Below are 19,843 nucleotides of genomic sequence, written 5' to 3' on the forward strand. Positions count from 1 at the left end.
GTAGTTTTTATCTGTGCAATTATGTAAAGGTCACAGAAAGGCCATTTTATTTCTTCCAATATAATCTTTCTCTCTTACTTGGCTTACTGCTTAAAACATCCAGTAAAAGGTGGGAAAACATTCTAAAGGCCACATCTCACTGCCTTGTTCCCAACTCTACAGGAAATGTTCAACATTTCATCACTAAATATGATGATTACCTGGAGATATTTCATAGTTATTTCTATCAGTTTGAGGAAGGTCCTTTCTAGTCCTAGTTTGCTGAGATGTTTTACCATGAATAGGTATTGAATTTTGTCAAATAATTTTTGTCCATCTGTGAAGATTATCTTGTCATTTTTTAATTTTAATCTGTGAAGGTGGCAATTTATGTTGAATGAATTTTTAATATTACACCATTTTGCATTCCTAAGTTGACTTACATTTGGTCATGGCATATTATTATTTTCATATGTTGCTGTCTTTGTGTTGTTCATATGTTGTCAGTGATATTTGTTCCTATGATCATGAGGGATATTGGTCTACAATTCCCTTTTCTTGTAATGTCTTCCTCAGGTTTTGGTATCAGGGTTATGCTGCCTTCAGGAAATGAGCTGGAAAATATTGCTCTTCTATTTTCTGAAATATATGACATATGGTTGGTACAATTTCTTACTTAAATGTTTGGTAGAATTCACCAGTGAAATCATCTGGGCACAGAGTTTTCCTAGAAAAGTTTCTTATTTAAAATTTACTTTTTTGGGGGTGGCTGGGTGGCTCAGTCTGTTAAGGGTCTGACTTCGGCCTCAGGTCATGATCTCATGGTTTGTGAGTTCGAGCCCCACGTGGGACTCTGTGTTGACAGCTAGGAGCCTGAAGCCTGCTTCAGATTCTGTGTCTCCCTCTCTCCCTGCCCATCCCCCACTCACACTCTATCTCTCTCTTTCTTTTTCTCTCTCTCAAAAATAAATAAAACATTTAAAAAATTTCTAATAAGTAAATAAAATAAAATTTACTTTCTTTAACAAATATAAGGGCATTCAGATGTTTTCTTCTTGGATCAGTTTTGGTATGTTTTAATGACCACTTTTTATTAAGTGGCCAAATGATTATTTTCTTATTATCATTTTAATGTCTCTAGTGATGTCCCCTGTGTAACTCTTGATACTGCTAATTTGTATTATATCCCTTCTATTTCTTTTTTTTAAATTATTTTTATTTAGAGAGAGAGAGAGAGAGTGAGCAGGGGAGAGGAGCAGAGGGAAAGAGAGAGAGAATCCTAAGCAGGCCCCACACTCTGCATTCAACATGGAACCCAAAGTAGGGCTCCATTCCACGACCCCAGGATCATGACCTGAGCCAAAATCAGGATGCTCAACCAACTAAGCCACCCAGGGCGCCCCCCACCTTCTGTTTCTTGATAGAGGGATTCTCAATTTTATTAAATTTTTCCAAGAACCATCTTTTGGCTTTATTGATTTCCTCTATTATCTTTCTGTTTGCTACTTCATTGGCTTCTTCTTTTTGTTCTCCTCTGGTTTCCTTATTTATTTATTTATTTTAAAGTAAGCTCCTTGCCCTATGCTGCACTTGAATTCTTGATCCCAAGATCAAAAGTTGCATGCTCTACCAACTGAGCCAGCCAGGAGCCCCATGTTCCTCCTTGTTTTCTACTTTAAGTTTAATTTTCTCTTAATTTTCCAGCTCTTAAAGGTAGTAAGTTAAATCACTGATTTGAAATATTTAAGAAAACATTTAATACTATAAATTTCTTTGTAACTACCATTTTAACTGTATGCACAAATTTTTATAGGATAGGTGTTTTTCAACATTTCTTTTCAAGATAAGTTTCCATTTCTTTTGTGATTTCTTCTTTGGTCATGGAACAAACAATGCCTTTGCTTTCTCTTTAGTTTTTTTTTTTTTTTTTTTTTTTTAAAGAATTCTTTAACTGGATATAGAATTTCAGGGTTTCTTCAGCACTTTAAAAATGTCATTGTAGAGGCACCTGGGTGGCTCAGTCGGTTAAGCGTCCGACTTCGGCTCAGGTCATGATCTCGCGGTCCGTGAGTTCGAGCCCCGAGTCGGGCTCTGTGCTGACAGCTCAGAGCCCAGAGCCCGTTTCAGATTCTGTGTGTCTCTCTCTCTCTCTGACCCTCCCCTGTTCATGCTCTGTCTCTCTCTGTCTCAAAAATAAATAAATGCTAAAAAAAAATTTAAAAAAAATGTCATTGTATTGTCTTCTTGATTAGAATTCAGCTTCCATTGTTACATTGTTCATATGGAATATGTCTTTTTTCACTAGCTGTTTTTAAGATTTTTCCTTTATTGTTGTTTTTCAGCAATTTTACTATGATGTGGTTGTGTGTAATGTTTTTCCTATTCAGCCTTCTTGGGTATCTTGAGTTTTTAAGACCTGTAGCTTGATGTTTTCCATCATATTTGGAAATACTTTAGCCTTTATTTCTTCAAATGTTTCTCTGTCACATTGTCCCTTCTCCTTCTGGGACTCTAATTACAAATACGTTCTTGTTATTTTTAGTTGGTACATAATAATGTAATGTTCTTCAAGTTTGCACTTCATCACTAATAAATTTGTTGACACCTTCAACAGACTTTTCTCTGTAGCCCATATTGTATTGAAAAAATAGTCTTTCTACATATGGTGAGATTCCTGGTAAGCTCAGAAAAATTCTGCTATGTGAAGGTTATTGATTATGCCTTTGTGTATGGAAATATTGGAATATTTCAGTCAATATATGTTCATCGTTACTGTCCTTTTTTATTTCATTGAGATTGCCATTCTTTGACAAATATTTTATTACAAAACATTCATCAAATAAGATGTCTCTATTTCTGATTATCTTGAATGTTTGGCAAACCAGTTGGAGATGTTGTAAAATAATAAGTCTTTTCCATTTAATTCCATTCATTACAGAATGTAAATTTTTCTCCAAAATTGAAGATCATCAAAAAATTCTTTTCCCAACTTAAGAAATTACAATGTACAATTATAAAATTGCAAAATTAAATCAGGTACACTGTCTGAGCTCTCCTTGTTTGATTTGTTCCTTTCCTTCCTTATTTTTGTAGTGATAAATTCAATGGCTTCCTATTCACACACTTCGTTTCCAATAATTCCAGTTTGCTAAAGGCTTCAAAACTTTAAGTTTCTTTGGTGTTCCCTTCATTGAACATTTAATTAAAGATTCACAACGAATTTTGAACAAATTGCAACAAGAACAAATGGTGGACTCACTCACAAACTAGTTCAACACCGTTGTAGGGTGCTAGATTGATTTTCAAAGTAGTTTTTCAAAGAGTCAAACATTTGTAACATCTGGCTGATGGTGGACAGCTGAGAGGAAAAAGTACATACTGTCATGCTTGAATATTTTTAAATTCAACCTCAGCTTAATCACCAACTATTTGTCGTTCATTTACTTTACATATTTTATCAGCTCACCTTGTTCCTTCTGCATGTATTCCTCAGATGTAATCTTTGGTTATCCATTCACATTTACAAATGAAACCTATTTTGCTGAGTATAGGTCATTATTAATTTGCCTATGTGATTGTTAACTCTATCTCCAGCAGCCAAAAACTGGCTTTCCACTGTTGTCTTGGTATGCCACCTAATTTAAATTTGGATGTCTTATTTTAAATGAAGTATTAACACTAACAGTTCAATTAAAATAAGCCTGGATTGGTTTGATATACCTCTGCTTTTTGCTTTCAGATTCTGCCACGTATGGTCTAGTGATGTGGATGACACAGGAGCAATAAATAGAATTCTCACTTTAACATGTAGTTAACTCTGAAAGTTAAACTACCTCCCTTCCAGAGCCTTTACAAATGCTGTGTAACTAACACTTCCCTTTCACTGGAAGTTGGCAGAGTACTCACTGAATAAAACAAAGTGAGCTCAGACATGAGTGGTCAGGGTCAGCTATCTCTTCATTGGATGCCTTATTGGTAAAGCCATACTAACCACTTTAATAATAGGTTCCAACACTTTAGTGGCTTATCCCAGTGGAAGTATATTTGTCACTCATGTACCAGTCACAGTGGATGTTCCTCATCAGTGAGTAGCTATCCTGATCATGGTGGTTCAGGGACCCAGATTCCTGCCAACATATGGTGTCACAATTTAAATAGACTCCTCTGTTGTGTGTCTAGATGGCAGATGGAACAGAGAGCCTCTTAAAGGTCTTGACCTGTAGGTGACACACATCACCTCCACTTATATTCTGTAGTTGATTACAGACTACATGTCTACACATGTAGGTCAAAGGGACTAGAAAATGCAGTCGTTAAATTGGGCAGCCATGTTTCAACTGCCATTCCTTATCATAGAAAGATAGCACAATTTTTGGTTGACAGCAAGCACTCAATGTCATTGATTCTTAACCTCTTACATTATACTAAAACAAATTCCAGATGGTTATTAAAATTTTTTTAAGTAGATAATTATAATCAAAGGGAAAAGTCTTTGTATTATGACACAAAATGTAGAACTCATGAAACCAAAACAATTAATTCACCTAGAAACATACACCAAGGTAACCAGCAAGTTGGCAGGGGTAAGTAGGTGGAGGGAAGAGCTCATGACTCAAACCACAGGTAAAAGTGATCACTTCTTTAATATATGAATGGTTCCCATAAATGAAGAAGAAAACCCAACAGCCCCAAAGGTAAACCAGAAAAACACATAAGGTGATAGTTCACCCAGGAGCACCTAGGTAGGTCAGTCAGTTAACCTTACAACTCTTGGTTTCGACTCGGGTCATGATCTCACAGTTTGTGAGCTCCAGTGCGCTCATGGCCTGGAACCTGCTTGGGATTCTCTGTCTCCCTCTCTCTCTGCCCCTCCCCTGCCTGCTCTCTATCTCTCTCTCTCTCAAAATAAATAAACTTAAAAAAATAAATAACAAAGCCTATGCTTTTTTAAAAAATAAAAGATGATAGTTCACCCAAAGAGGAAATATGATGATTCTAAGCAATAATTTAAAAATAAAACCAGCAGGGTAGCCTGGGTGGCTCAGTTGTTTAAGCTTCCAACCCTTGATTTCTGCTCAGGTGATCTCACCGTTGTGGGATCAAGCCCTGTGTTGGGCTCCATGTGAAGCCTGCTCAGGATTCTCTCTCACCCTCTCTCTCTCTCTCTGCCCCTCCCCTGCTCACTCTCTCTCAAAATAAACATTTAAAAATAAATAAATAAATAAATAAATAAATATTTTTAAAAAGCTGTTAAAATTACTAGGATAAACCATTTAAAAAATTTCCAGGCCTCTCCAACCACATATCCTTCTCCTCTCCACCTTGCTAAGCTGGCTCCTGGCCTGGAGCACAATGTAGGAGGGGTTACACAGCTTCTCAAGGTTCTCTGATTAGGTGTCCTAGTGATGTGGGACTGGGCTATAATCTGCAGTACACAGGCTTTGAATTAACTTCCTTGCCTGGGTGTAGTGGTAGAACAGGCTCTCCAAGACTGGTATGACTGGATGGGTATTGGAATCAGGAAGCACTCCCCACCAAGTTCCCTGACCCGACAGACAAGTGACTCAGCTCTGTAGGTTGGCAAAACCACTGGCTGGGCTCTCTGTGCAACTCCTACTATGTATATATGGGGCTGTAGGATTGTCTGTGCAGCTTCCCCGGTAATCTGGTTAGGCTTCCTGTTCTGGCAGGTGGGAATATTAGGCAGGGCTTTGAGCCGGATTCCCTGCCAAGGCATGAGTATTGAACAGGCTCCAAGATGTGTATGGCTTATTTGCTGTGGACCTAAATCCCCAACCAGACTGGGCCACCAGCTCATCTCAGCAGATGGTCAGAGCCCCTGGCTACCATCTCTACTTGGTTGCTCCTCCAGGGAAGAATGCTGTCAGCCAAGCTCTGAACACTGGTTGCTGTAAACCCCACCCCCACTCCTCCATCTCAATATGATCCCCAGGGATCAAGCCTCACAGATTTTCCCTATGATCCTTATGAGATTAAGACCCACGTGGGCCTCCCAGAAAGCATTCCACGGTGCTGGGAGAGCTGGATGTTCAGCTTGGGTTCTTTTTTCCCCAGTGGAAAAACTGTAGGTCCGGGTTGGGGTGAGGTGCCTCTCAGTGCAGTGCTGTGCTAGCCTGTGCAATCTGAGCATAGCTGCTCCTCTTACCCTGCTAATGTGATCCTTTTCAGTCTCTGTGTTGTAGGGGGGTGCTTCAACCCTACCCCCATGCTGTGGGATTTTCAAATGGTGACTGAAATTGGGAACGATCTGTGTTGCCATCTTGATGACATCCCTCCCCTGCATGCCTGGTTTCATCTTTAGACCATTCTTTCATAACAGTTCCTTGGATTTGATCTTTTCCTGGAGCCATTTCTTAATATTAGCATTGTTAGCTATTTGAAGATGCTGTTTGAAGAACCTTCAAACCTACAGTTTCTCGTGTTTAACAACTTCTCTCTCTCTCTCTCTTTACTTTACATTGTGCAATAAACCGCACCTTCAACAATCTGCTCAAGAGGATTCTTAGTTTGGGGCACCTGGCTGGCTTAGTCAGTTGAGTGTCCAACTTCTGCTCAGGTCATGATCTCTCAGTTCGTGAGCTCAAGCCCTGCATGGGCTTGCTGCTGTCAGCACAGAGTCTGCTTCAGATCTTCTGTCCCTGTCTCTCTCTGTCCCTCCCCCACTCCCACTCACTCTCTCAAAAATAAAACATTTTAAAAAGTTAAAAAAAAAAAAAGATTCTTAGTTTAATCATCCAGTCAGTGTCTTTTCTAGTTTTCATGATACCCCATGGAACAGTGCCTCTCAACTTTTTGCCACCACAGAGCAGGGATTTTCTTTTCACCAGTCTCCAATAATATTCTTCTCACTTACCTTATGGCCTCTGTGGCAACCTCCTTGAGGGCCACAGGGTTGATGATAGCAATTCCAAGGCCTTTTGCCTTTCACTAAAAGTCTCCTTAACACGTTCTAGCTTATGAGGCGCCTGGGTGGCTCAGTCGGTTAAGTGTCCAATTCTTGATTTCAGCTTAGGTCATGATCTTATGGTTTGTGGGTTAAAGCCCCACATTGGGCTCTGTGGTGACAGTGCAGAACCTGCTTGGGATTCTCTCTCCCTCCCTCTCTCTCTCTCTGTCCCTCCCCTGCTCACTTTCTCTCTCAAAACAAATAAACTTAAAAAATTTTTTTTGTAATATTAATGAAAGTTTTTTTAAAAAAGATGTTCTAGTTTGTCCCTACTTGCTCAGTCCCAAAGTTACCTCTACATTTTTTGGGTTCTGTTATACTAGCAGTACCAATGTCTATACTAGTCCCCTATTATCCCCTAACAAATTACCCCCAAACTTAGTGGCATAAAACATAATCACATTTATTGTCTTTCATATTTTCTGTGGTTAAGGAATTGGGGAATGGCTTTGATTAGATATACTATCTTGCAGTTCTCATGAGATTTAGTCAGAGGTCATCTGGGGACATGTATATCTGAAGGCTTGACTGGAAATTCAAGGTGGCTAACTCATGTGGCTGGCAAGTTGGGCTGCCTATTTGGGAGAGGCCTCAGTTCCTCTACATGTGGCCCTCATCACAGGGCTGCTTGTGATGTAGCATCTGGCTTCTCCCAGAACAAGGGATCCAATTGTGCTAGCCTAGAATGTCACACAAGAGCACCTCTAATGCACCCTACTGGCTGTAACAACTAATTCTAACTCAATGTGCAAGGAGACTAAAGAGTGTGAATATCAGGAGGTGATGATACTTGAGAGCCATCATTGATTCTGGCTACTATTTACTATTTGTTGATTTTTACCATAGCTATGGGTCATATTTTCCTTCTTTGCATGCCTAGTAATTTTTTATTGGATGCTGGACCTTGGGAGTGTATATATGTTGAGTACTAGATTTTTTGGCTTCCTTTAAATACTACTGGACTTTGATCTGACAGGAAGTAATTTATACCAGGTTGATCCTTTCAAGACTTGTTTTTAAGCCTTGTTACGGCAAGTCTAGAATAGTCTTTAGTCCAGGGCTAGTTGTGCCATAGTATTAGGCAAAACTCTCTGGAATTCCTACTGAAAGCCCCAAGTGGTCAATGGGGACTCTGCAGTCTGACTGGTCAAAACTTAAACATCTCCCAGCTCTGAATGAGCTCTGGCAACTTTTTGGCATATATTTCTCTAATTCTGTTTTGCTCATGGAGTTTTATCCCATGCATGTGTGATTAAGTATTTAATAAAGGACTCCAGACAGGCTTTGCCTGACTGCATGGAAGTTCCTCCTCCAAATCTATGACTGAGTATTTAAAGACAAACTGAAGGGAACCCTGTGCACATTTCTGAAGCACTTTATTTCCATAGTTTCCTCCTCTCTGGCACTCAGCTTCACATCTTCCGGCCACCTCATTCCCCCTTAATTCAGCTTGGTCTCCTCAGCTTAGAGAAAATGCTGTGCTTTGCCTAGTTTCTCCTTCCTGAGCTGCAGTCTGGGAAATGTCTCCAAGAAGAAGGTCAGAATGGTTCTATGCTTCACCTCATTGTTCTTTTTTTCCAGAGATCACAGTTCTCCACTGTTTGTTGTCCAATTTCTGAAAACAGTGGCTCAACACATTTTGTCCCACCATTTAGAATAAGAAGACCATCTTTCTCTCAATTATCTCATTGGAGCTGGAAATAGAAGCCTCCTATTCTTTTTCCTATTTATGTCATTCATTTTGCTATCGAAGTTTCCAGTTTGGGCTCACTCTAGTTCGTCTCCTTGAAGTAAGCTTTGAAGTAATATAGGACTTCAACATATCTGGGAAATCCCTTTACTCTCTCTTGATAAATTAATAACAATGTAATATTTTAAAAAAAGATCTTATAATCCCCTTGATTGGCTCTTACACCTTCTAAAATAACAACAGAAGGACTCTGCTTTAACAAATAGGTTTCCAAGGAAATTGCAAGAGAGACTGATGTATATACTATGCCAATTGCCTGGAAAGTTCAGAAAAGTTCTTCCATATAACATTTTTGTCTTCAAATTTCAAAGAATAAGTCACCACTGTAAATAATATCCTTTTATGCTGCAAATCTGCAAAACAGTATGACTCTCAACCTCTATTCTTGCCTCCCCCACCCTACTTTTTTCCTTTTCTTTATGGAGAAAGATCTTGGGGGTGATATAAGTATAACTTTGTTAGTTAGTGTTCGTCAAAGTACATGGTCATACCGCCTAAAGTTAAAGAATTTGTTGACCATATAAAAAAACTACAGGGGCACTTGACTGGCACTTTACCATGCTTGGTAAAGCATATGATCAGTTGATTCAGGTTGTGAGTTCAAGTCCCAATTGGGTGCAGAGGTTACTTAAAAATTAAAAAAAAAATAGGGGCGCCTGGGTGGCTCAGTTCATTGAGCGTTTGACTTTAGGTTAGGTCATGATTTCATGGGTTTGAGCCCCGCATTGAGCTCTGTGCTGACAGCTCAGAGCCTGGAGCCTGCCTCAGATTCTGTGTATCTCTCTCTCTCTCTTTGCTCCTCTGCCACTCATGCACTCTCTCTCTCTCTTTCTGTCTCAAAAGTAAATAAACATTTAAAAAATTTAAAAAAAAATTTAGGTATCAGCTGAGAGTATCTAAAAAGAGAGAGAATAAATCACAACACAGCTATACTTATAATGAAGAACATATAAGCATTTATAATTATTTTGATTTGATATTAAATTCATAAATGATATCTGTTATTGTTTTATGTGTGTGTGTGTGTGTGTGTGTATATATATACATATATATATACACATACCTTGAAAATACCATGTAATAAAATACTTATTATCTGATGCTGTGCAGAGAAGAGCTGATATTCCTGGAAATTGTAGGTTTAAAATGATTTTACTGTTTTTCTAATATCAATAGAGAATATTAGCATTCTTTTCCTCTTTTGCATAAATAATTGAAAAGAATATATGATGTTCTATGAAAACAAAAAGGCTTTAAGAATTCTAAAGTTCAAGATTTTCTCGAGGGCATCTGACCTGAATCACACACTGGAATTACTGTAGGTCTCATCATCTTCACACTTCCTGGATGATGCCTTGAGACACAATCCTTCAGCCCAGAATTTCTTCAAGAGGCAGGGCACGGATTGGCAAATGGAGTCAGAATCCAGGAAGAGCCATTAAAACCACATTTCTTGTTAGCCATTTTGGTCCTGATAGGAAGAACAGTCTCACAGATTACCCTACGAAAAGAGGGAGGGTAGAAAAGAGGTGGATGTTAACACTTCTTTCTTTTTGACAACAGTAATAATAAGCCTCCATTCTGGTGTTAAAAGTGTGCCATCAGTTCTCTCACTTCACAAGTACTTTTTGAGCATTTGCATTGTGGCACACACTCCTCTGGGCACAGACTGTAAGCAAGGTACGAAATAAACAGAAGTCGCTAGCCCCATGGAATTTACGTACTAGTGGCTGAGGAAGAAAACACACAAGATAGGAAGTTAGGAGGTGACCATCATCGAGAAACCTCACAGCAATTACCATGAAGTCCAGCAAAATAACGTGAGACCTCATCACTAAAGAAGAATTTGTGTGTACTTGCACCCACAAGTTAGTGTCCACGCATGCATACACATGTGTTGGTGGGCGGGGCAGGAAATTGCCACAGTGGTATATGACCAAACTAGGCTGATTCTTATAAGTATATTAACATACATTAACCTGGAAAGTAAATTTAGGTAAAGTAAGTGCAGTACTCCTACATAGTATCAATCATGATTATTGTTTTATTCCTTTTTCTAAGATGGCTTGGGATCAGCATCAACTTTCTGGATATCAACAAGAAAACTGATTTTGAATTATAAAGTATGTACTTTATTTTAGCAGAATTTATTAGATTTAAGAGTTCACTCTAAGGTTTTAAGTAGAAAAACAATCAAATAGAACTGACATTCCAGGGGGACTCCATAATAAAAAGCCCACACCTCATTATTTTGCCATAACAAAATTCTTCACTCACTGGACACTCCAGCCAAGCCCTCAAGATCTTCAACACACTCTGGTGTGTAGAATACTCTAGTAAATGCAGGAATTGTTACATTTGTTTTATGGACGACTACCTTTTTGAAAGTAGAAGAGAAAAGGGAATGCCATAATGTGACACAACAAAATCCAAACAAAGGTACATTTTTCTCAAGTCCAGTGCAATATCTGTCCCCTAAACTTTTGTGGAAAATCAGCATATCAGACACAACAAAGCATGTGGAGGTAGACTGACTTCAGAGATATACAAAATTCAGTATCTAGCAAGACAGAAATATAGCGAAAAAGCACTGATATATGCTTTCAGGCAAAATAGGAGATTATGTTTTGTACAGACATGTCAAATGTCCAGAGCCTTTCTTAAGGGGTTCAGAATGGTACAATTTTTTTTCATCCTCTGTTCTAATGTTGGTCCAACAAAATAAAACACACACTTAAAGTTTCAGGTCGGTGGAGCCCATATGACAGTCAATTCATTCAAATAATAACTGTCATCAAGAAAATAATGGGGAAAATCATTAAGGTCATGATGTTAAAAGATCTTGAAAAAAATTAATAAAATGAAATAAATAAGTTTTCCTCCTCCAAAATAAAAACTATATTCCAGGTGTTAAACTGCTACGGAAATCATAAAAGAAGTGTTAATAGGAAAAACACACAACTCATCAATAAAAACCTAAAGCCAACAAAATCTTGAGCCAAGAATCAATTGCAAGCCATGATAGAGCTATTGAGGTTTTTTTTTAGGTCATTTATTGAAGAAACAGATATTTGGCATAGAGCTGGTTGAGCCTAAAACACCCTTAGTAGGTATGCGTAGTTTTTGAATAGATGTTACCAAGAGAGGTAGCAGCATTATTTTCTCTCTCTCTCTCTCTCTCTTTCACACACGCACACACACACACACACACACACACACACACACGGGATTGCAAACCAGATTCCCAAATATATTAATCCTTTAAGGTTTTACTTTCCATTTTTCTCTTTGTATTGAGCTATTTTCCCCACGATTATTTTCTCAATAGGTAATCTCTGAGCTAGACAACTAATGAAATCATACAAATATACACCTACACAGACAAACACAGACTTTTTTCTCAGTTTTTGTCTTCTACACATACTGCTTATATCTCTAAAGCAGTCTTTTACAATGTTATTTATATAACAGGCCACCAGTTATCGTTCCCTCTAAAAGCGCACCTGTATCTTTCATCAACTCTAATGGAAATTCTGTGAGCACACTACTGCTGCTGGGTTCAAGAGTCAAAGACGGGACAAGGTTTTAGGAATTTTTCAGACTGCTGACCAAGAAATATAGTTCATTTCCTCCATTATCAATACTATTTCAAATGAAGCTCATAATATTTCTGGAAAGGAAATTTGGTACCTTTAAAAATAAACAACAACTTCCTTTTATTTCAATACTCTCTCTGGTGCTTAAAAGGAAATACATTATTGATGCCTTTTGCCAACAATTTGTTAGTAATAAAATGAATAAAAAGCTAGTGCGTCACCCAGTTCCTTCACCAGTAATGAATAAATATAATCTATAATTTCAATACCCTTTGTAATAACATTTACAGATTTTCCACACAACTGATGGCTTCTCTCATCCTCACACAGACAAATATGTGCAAAACAGGCCACTGTCCCCACAGCTCTTTCTTATTTTCTTGCTGAAACGTGGTGAAATGCAGACAGTTTCAGGTGACTTCAGGAATGTTGAGAAATACTTTGTCCGTTCCCTGAGAAAAGGCTTCATTATTTCTTCATACGAATTCTGCTTCCAGTTGATTCACTCCTGTAATAGCGTTTTGAGACCAAAAACTTTTCAGCAGATTGGTTTTCTGGGGTAAATCTCTCCTTATCACATGCTGTGTTTTCCTCACTTTGTCCTCATTGCCATTCATTAGAAGGAATAGGTGATTTTGAAAGTCTCTAATCAACAATGGCTACTTGCCTCAGTTTGGCCAAGGCATCCTCATCCGACCAAAGGAAGAATCTTCAAATCACTGATGGTTGGCAGCATAAAAGTGTGCGTATGTAAGATCCAAGCTCAACTTAGGATATGTTGTACTGTATATTACTTTACATTCATTCTGGGATCTGTTGTGCTGGGAAAGCAGTTGCCTAGCTACTCTTACAAATGAAGTTTAGAGATCCCAGATTTGCATGTACCTGTTCAGAAATGCAAAGATGATAGCCCTGTCTGTGCCTTTTGAAAAGAGCAGAGGTAGTCATCCTACATAAGGGTGATCGTAAGGGCTTTCCTCCCTTTATCACCCCCTCTCCTGGCCATTTCCAGCCATGGATCTCAACAGACCAATGCCACTGTAGACAGAAGCAGTGCCCATCACTAAGAGAAGAAATTGTTTTATCTACTGTGACACCTCGTTTTATTTCCTAAAGATCAGAGACCAGCTCTGCAACAAATCCCCAAAGCAAAATGACAAAACCCAAAGTGTAGGATCATGCTATGTCTATTCACAATTATGAGACACAGATCTTGACATACTCGTGTCAAGGTACGAGCCTCCCCAAGTCAGGGTTATTTATTTCAAACTATGGATGTGACATCTTGTGTTTTTTTTAAATGCTAATGGATATAGCCTTTTAAATACAAATTATTATACTGAAAGTAATATCATGAAGAAGTGAGGAATCACGTGAATAACAAAGTTTCTAAGGCAGGAGCCTGACCTCTAAGGTACAATTTGAGCCTAATTTAGACTTAGAAACCCACAGACCTGAGTTTGAAATACAATGCATTTAAAATGCAAAGTTGGGGGCGCCTGGGTGGCTCAGTTGGTTAAGCGGCCGACTTCGGCTCAGGTCATGATCTCACGGTCCATGAGTTCGAGCCCCGCGTCAGGCTCTGTGCTGACAGCTCAGAGCCTGGAGCCTGTTTCGGATTCTGTGTCTCCCTCTCTCTGACCCTCCCTCGTTCATGCTCGGTCTCTCTCTGTCTCAAAAATAAATAAACATAAAAAAAAAAATAAATAAAATAAAATGCAAAGTTGTCCTTTAGAGGACCATTTAGCACAAAGTTGGTCATGAAGACAAAAGAAAATGCTGGCACTGAAATTGGGGAGGGCAGTGGGGTAGAGGGTTGTGTCTGGTCTTTCTTCTCTCCTCTGCTCCTCCCCCACCCCCATCCTGCTGCTGGCTCCAAGAAGGGGCAAAATCACATTAATTGTCAGCTTTCCCTTAGATCTCATTGGTGGGGTGTTTGTATCCCCCAACACAGATACTCTTCCAGCTGGCTTCTTTTAAAATCCCTTTTGTGGTTCACTCCACACAAACTCCTACTGAGGTCCCCTGCCCTCCAGAGAGGGACCTGTCTAGCACACTCAAGGGTAGCTCCTCTGTGCAATAGCTACTGATCCATGAAATCGCATATCCTTCCTTCCCAAATGGTATGTTTTTCTGCTGCCCTTCCTCTTTACCTTTTTAACAGATAACTCCTGGCAAAGTCCTGCCTTTAGAATTCTTTTTTCTTCTGCTATAGAAATTCTTAAGACAAAAGTCATGCACTAGTCTCTCCACCAAGAGAAGAAAAGGCCACTCACATACTCATATACACTCATATGTATGTATTCCCAAGGCATGTCAAAGAAGACTTGAGAAATCTTTATGCTCTTTAGACTGTTGGAAATGACAGCCACTGAACTTTATGGATGCAGTAAAGATTCAATCACCTACTGTTCCCAGCTGAAATTCGGTGAGAACAGGAAAAGCCCCACTCCTATTTTGTTTTACGTGCCTGTAAGTGATTGTAAAACAAAAACAAGACCTGGATTCTTCATGCATAAAGCATTCACTGATATAGAGGAAAAACCACTGGACAAGCAAGAAAATCACAGCTCACATACTGTCTCCATTTCTCTCCAGCTGTGCACCTGGATAAGAGGAGCTTTACCTCGGTACACTTCCAGTTACTTTGCTATAAAATGAAAACCATACATACACATACATACACCTAGAATATCTGGAACAGAACATCCAGGCTTTTTAGAATAATTCCTCTCTTATCATTAAATCCAATGCTAAGAATTATAACATTTTCTGAGAAAGCAATCACTAAATGATCACCTCCTTAAATGCAGGGACCCTGTCTCGTTTACATTTCTATAACAAGTGCTCAAATGTTAATCAAATGGATATATTTTTTAATAAACTCAAAACGGAAGAAATCTTTAAGATGGCAAGGATGTGAGTGACACCCAAATAGGTCTATGTCCTAATCCCCAGAACTTGCCCATATGTTTGTTATGTTATGTACAAAAAGGGAATTAAGGTGGCAGATGGAATGAAGATTGCTAATCAGATGACCTTAAAATAAGGACAGTAACCTGGATTATCCAAGTGGGCCCAATGTAACTTCCAAGTTCTCTTTTTTTCCTTCATTTTTTTCTAAAGTTTATTTCTTTACTTTGAGAGAGAGGGAGGGAGAGAGTGCACGCACAACTAGCAGGCATGCTGCGGGGGAGGGGGTTAAGGGGCAGGGAGGGACAGAGAGAGAGGCAGAGAGAGAATTCCAAGCAGACTCTGCACTGCCAGCGCAGAGCCCGACGTGGAGCTCCATCTCACAAAACCGTGAGATCATGACCTGAGCCACAATCAAGGGTCAGATGCTTAACCGAATGAACCGCCCAGGCTCCCCACCAATGTCATCTCCAAGTTCTTAAAAGTGGAGAGACCATGACAGGCTGGGAAATGTTTCAGCATTTGGCATTCCACAATTTTTCTTTCACCTGTAAATGAAATTGATGAAAATGGTTAATTTTCACTTTTATTCCCGAAGCCCAGCACTATTAGATTCTGTTCCATGATGGGGACAGTTTGTACATATATGCACGCAGCAGTAGAAGGAAACTGAAGCACAAGCTGCTTTACCAAGTTCGGTGCTTTACATATACAAACATGTGATTTTATGTGTGTGCATGTCCAGCAAAATGTGTGTCTACCCAGTCACACCTGTGAGGAGGACTAGCCTGCGGCCCAGTGTTTCTATCTTTCCTCTCTGCCATACTTGGTATGCCTCTCATCCGCAGACTAGTTCTCATGTCACAAGCTGGCTGCAGCCTTCTCAGGAACACATTCAGACAAAACTGCATTGAGAAGGAAAGCGACTGCTTATCCGTGTGCCTCTTATAACGAGTGAAGAGCCTTTCCTCCAAGAACCGAAGACTTCTCACATCTCACTGGGCACAAATGCAGTGGCATGCCCACATCCGATTCAATAACTGGCCAGCAAAATTGGATCACAAGAACTGGCTTAGATCAATTAGAATTTATTCCCCGGGACGTGGATAGTATGATCCTTCTCAAGTCACATGAGTTAGGACCACACACTGCAATGCAATAAAGGCTCTACATCAAGAGAAAAGGTAGGAATGACTTTTAGGTAGGCAAACAACAAGATTTTTTTCCGGTAACACTCCTTGAAACTTCAACATGTTTCCTAATGTGTAGGGAAGAAAACCAACTGCTCGTATCCATAGCCGATCTTAGATCATGTTAACTATCCCATAATGGTAGCCCATCCCAGGAATAGTGTGAGACTTCATCTGAAAGTGTCCTAAATAAACTTATTCCATTTAGTATGTTTTTTCCTTTGGCTATAGAGGAAAGAAAGTGGAAACAACAATCGATACTTGAGAAATTGTGCTACTATATCCACAACCTCCTCTAAAAGAACATTCACAATAGCCGGCTACACTCCCTTTCATGTTTGCCCATCAAAATTTCTGTTGGTCATTTCACAATGACACTCAAAACAGCCCAAACTAAACAATAATGACACGCAGCTTTCTTTTAGATAGAAAAAATATGTTGTAAAGTAACATAAGCCATCTTTCATCTAATAAATACTGAGCTCCTTTTATATTCTCTTGTTTGGGACTACAGTAATAATAATTGGCAAAAACAGACCTAAAGCACGACCTCGTGGAGCTGGAGTCCAGTAGGGAAGACAGGCATTACTGGCTAACAACAGTAATAAAAACAAATGTCAAATTGTCGGTGATAAGGGCCAAGAAAGAGAGATGCAGTGAGGTCCAGGAAGGCAGACTCAAGGAGGTGAAGCTTTAGCCTGTATTGTGGGTAGAGAGAAGCCACCTTGGTAAGCAGTGTTGGGGTAGAAGAGTGACCCAGAAAGAAGGAACAGCATGTGAGAAGGCTCTGTGTCAAGAGAGACACTGGCTAGAGAGGTTGTGCAGGGGAATTTCTGAAATGTCTTATCTAAGGAGTGGTATAATCAGATTTATATTTGAAAGGGTTATTCTGCCAGGGTAAAGGTCAGATGGCATGCAAGAAGGCCACTTTTAAGGTCAAGGTAATACACCACATAAAAAAAAAAAGGTACTCCCTCAGATTAGGGTAGAAACTGACAGAAGAATTCAAAAGATTTTCAGGAGGTAAAAATTTCAGAATTCAGTGATACATAGGATGAGAGATAAGCTAGCACATTCAATGATCGGTGGTACCAGTCAGTGAAAAGAGAACGTACAAATAGGGCTTGGGGCAGTCAGGGGGGACATCCAAAATACGTAAACATCTCATATAACTCAATAATAAAACAAAACAAGAAATAATCTGATTTTAAAATGAACAGAGGCACTGAACAGACATTTTTCCAAAGAAGACATACAGATGACCAACAGGTACATGAAAAGAAGTTCAACACCACTCATCACTAGGGAAATGCAAGTCAAAGCCACAGTGAGAAACCTATCATCTCACATCTGTTAGAATGGCTACGAACAAGAAGACAAAAGATAACAAATGTTGGGGAAGATGTGGAGAAAAGGGAACCCCTGTGTACTGTTGGTGGGAATGTACATTGGTGCAGTCGCTGTGGAAAACAGTATGCATTTGGCATTCCGCATTAAAATAAAATTAAAAATTAAAAATAGAACTACCATATGACCCAGTAATTCCACTTCTGGGTATTTATCTGAAGAAAACAAGAACAGTAATTTGAAAAGATAGATGCACCCCCTTGTTCATTGAAGCATTATTTATAACAGCTGAGATATGGAAACAACCTAACTACCCATTAATGGATGAGTGGATGAAGAAAATGTGGGATAAGTATAAAATGGAAAATTATTCAGCCATAAAAAGGAACAAACCTTTCCCTCTGCCATGACGGATGAGACTTGAGGGCACTATGCTAAGTGAAATAAGTCAGAGAAAGACAAATACTGCATGATCTCACTTATATGTGGAATCTAAAAACTGGTGACTTCAGCAACAAGTGTTGAGAATACTTCTGTTGAGGCAGAGGCTAAATGGGAATGGATTGGGCAGTACGTGGAAGGTGAGAAAATGGATGCCGTGACTTCAAATCATCTCTGAAGGAGTTTGAGTGTGGAGGAGAGAGATACAGAAGGATAGCTCGAACGGTGTATGAGAACCAAATATAGTTATTTTAATGAGGGAGTCTTTAACATATTTAAATGCTACCAGGAGGATTCAGTGAGTAGAGACTGACGTTACAAGATAGAGAAGGAGTTATCAATACCATAAAGAACTGGAGAAAAAAACAGGAAGATGGAATCCAAAATACAAGTGGGGGGACTGGCCGCTGACAAGAGAGAAATCGAAGTTTGGAATGGTAAAAGGAGAGGCTGGTGCACTGGGAGGAATAGAGCGTGAGGAACTTGTCAGAGCCAGTGAAGTTCAAAGTGCTGGAAAGTGATGACCATGTGATCTGGAATAATGGGCGGTTGTGGTCAGAGGGTAAAATGCCATCCCTTCTGACTCTGGAGGTGAGGTTAATGGAATACGCTCTGTCTCATTTCCTTAAGACCCATAAGGGGATTTACAGGCTAAAAAATTGTGTTTAAAAGCCAGGCTTCTTCTTCTGCTTTTTGGTTCATAACCAATCAATTGGAACCTTTCTTTCCACCGTTTTGCTGTCAAAGTAGATGTTAAATATTCTGAGGATGCTGTCCAAAATAGCATAGAAAATGTCAGTGTGAGACTTGCAATAACCCAGATTCAATTCTCTCAGAACTAAAGCGACCTAGTTTTCATAGTAGGTGGAAAAATGTATTATTAGTCTGTTTCCAAGATTTCCACAAGAAAAGCACAGTCATTATGTTAATATAGTGGGTTGAGCTTTTATAAAATAGACTTGGAAAGCGTAAAATATACGAGTATATAATTCATCTTTGCATTATGCTGTTGAGCTCTACAGAAGCTTCCCACACCTGGCACCAGGAATCTTTTACCCAGAAGAACTCTCCTCTTCACATATTCATCTCCAGATATGGTGAGAGCCATCCTCCCAGGCACTCACTACAGAACACTCATTATACTTTGTGAGATGGAACTTAAAGGAAGTCAACACTAGTAGCTATATCTAGAGCTTTTGTTATCAGCACAATTATATGACCACACATCAGTCCAAGGCAGCATCCCCAGGCCCCACTTTGAGCACAAAGATTTTAGACTGAAGATTTCTGTTGAATGCCTCCATTCCAGGCTTCTGAGCAAGTACCATATACAGTGGGTCAAAGGAAATCCAGTCACATTTGGTGACTGGGTGGAAGAGGTATGGAGGGAGAGACAGAGAAAGGGAGAAGGAGAGGGAGAGCTATCGATTTTAGGTTAGGAGGCTCTGAGTCCAGAAATTTTTCTGAATTCAACCTGCCCACCATTAGGCTCACCCATAGAGGTAAACGGCTAAAAGGAACAGGAAATACTGGAGAGTAACAACAGGTCACGTATGTAATTCTCTCCATGAGACTTTCCTCCTAAGATGAAGATCTCCAGACTTAGATCTAGTCCTCAACCATAATTATAAGCTGTGCATTTTCACTGCATTTAGTAATG

At 39.4% G+C, this 19,843-nt stretch overlaps 1 long non-coding RNA gene across 1 annotated transcript in view; it reads right to left on the reverse strand.

The window, feature by feature from the left end:
* The window catches only part of LOC144613852 (uncharacterized), a 39,279-nt gene that overhangs the window by 4,374 nt on the left and 15,062 nt on the right, over positions 1-19,843 (reverse strand). The window contains exon 3 of the long non-coding RNA XR_013551301.2: positions 9,992-10,197. This is a non-coding gene — a long non-coding RNA (uncharacterized LOC144613852). The remainder of the gene's footprint in view (positions 1-9,991; positions 10,198-19,843) is intronic.

Source organism: Panthera onca, chromosome D3 (genome assembly GCF_046562875.1).
Source record: "Panthera onca isolate mPanOnc1 chromosome D3, mPanOnc1 haplotype 2, whole genome shotgun sequence".
NCBI lineage: Eukaryota > Metazoa > Chordata > Mammalia > Carnivora > Felidae > Panthera > Panthera onca.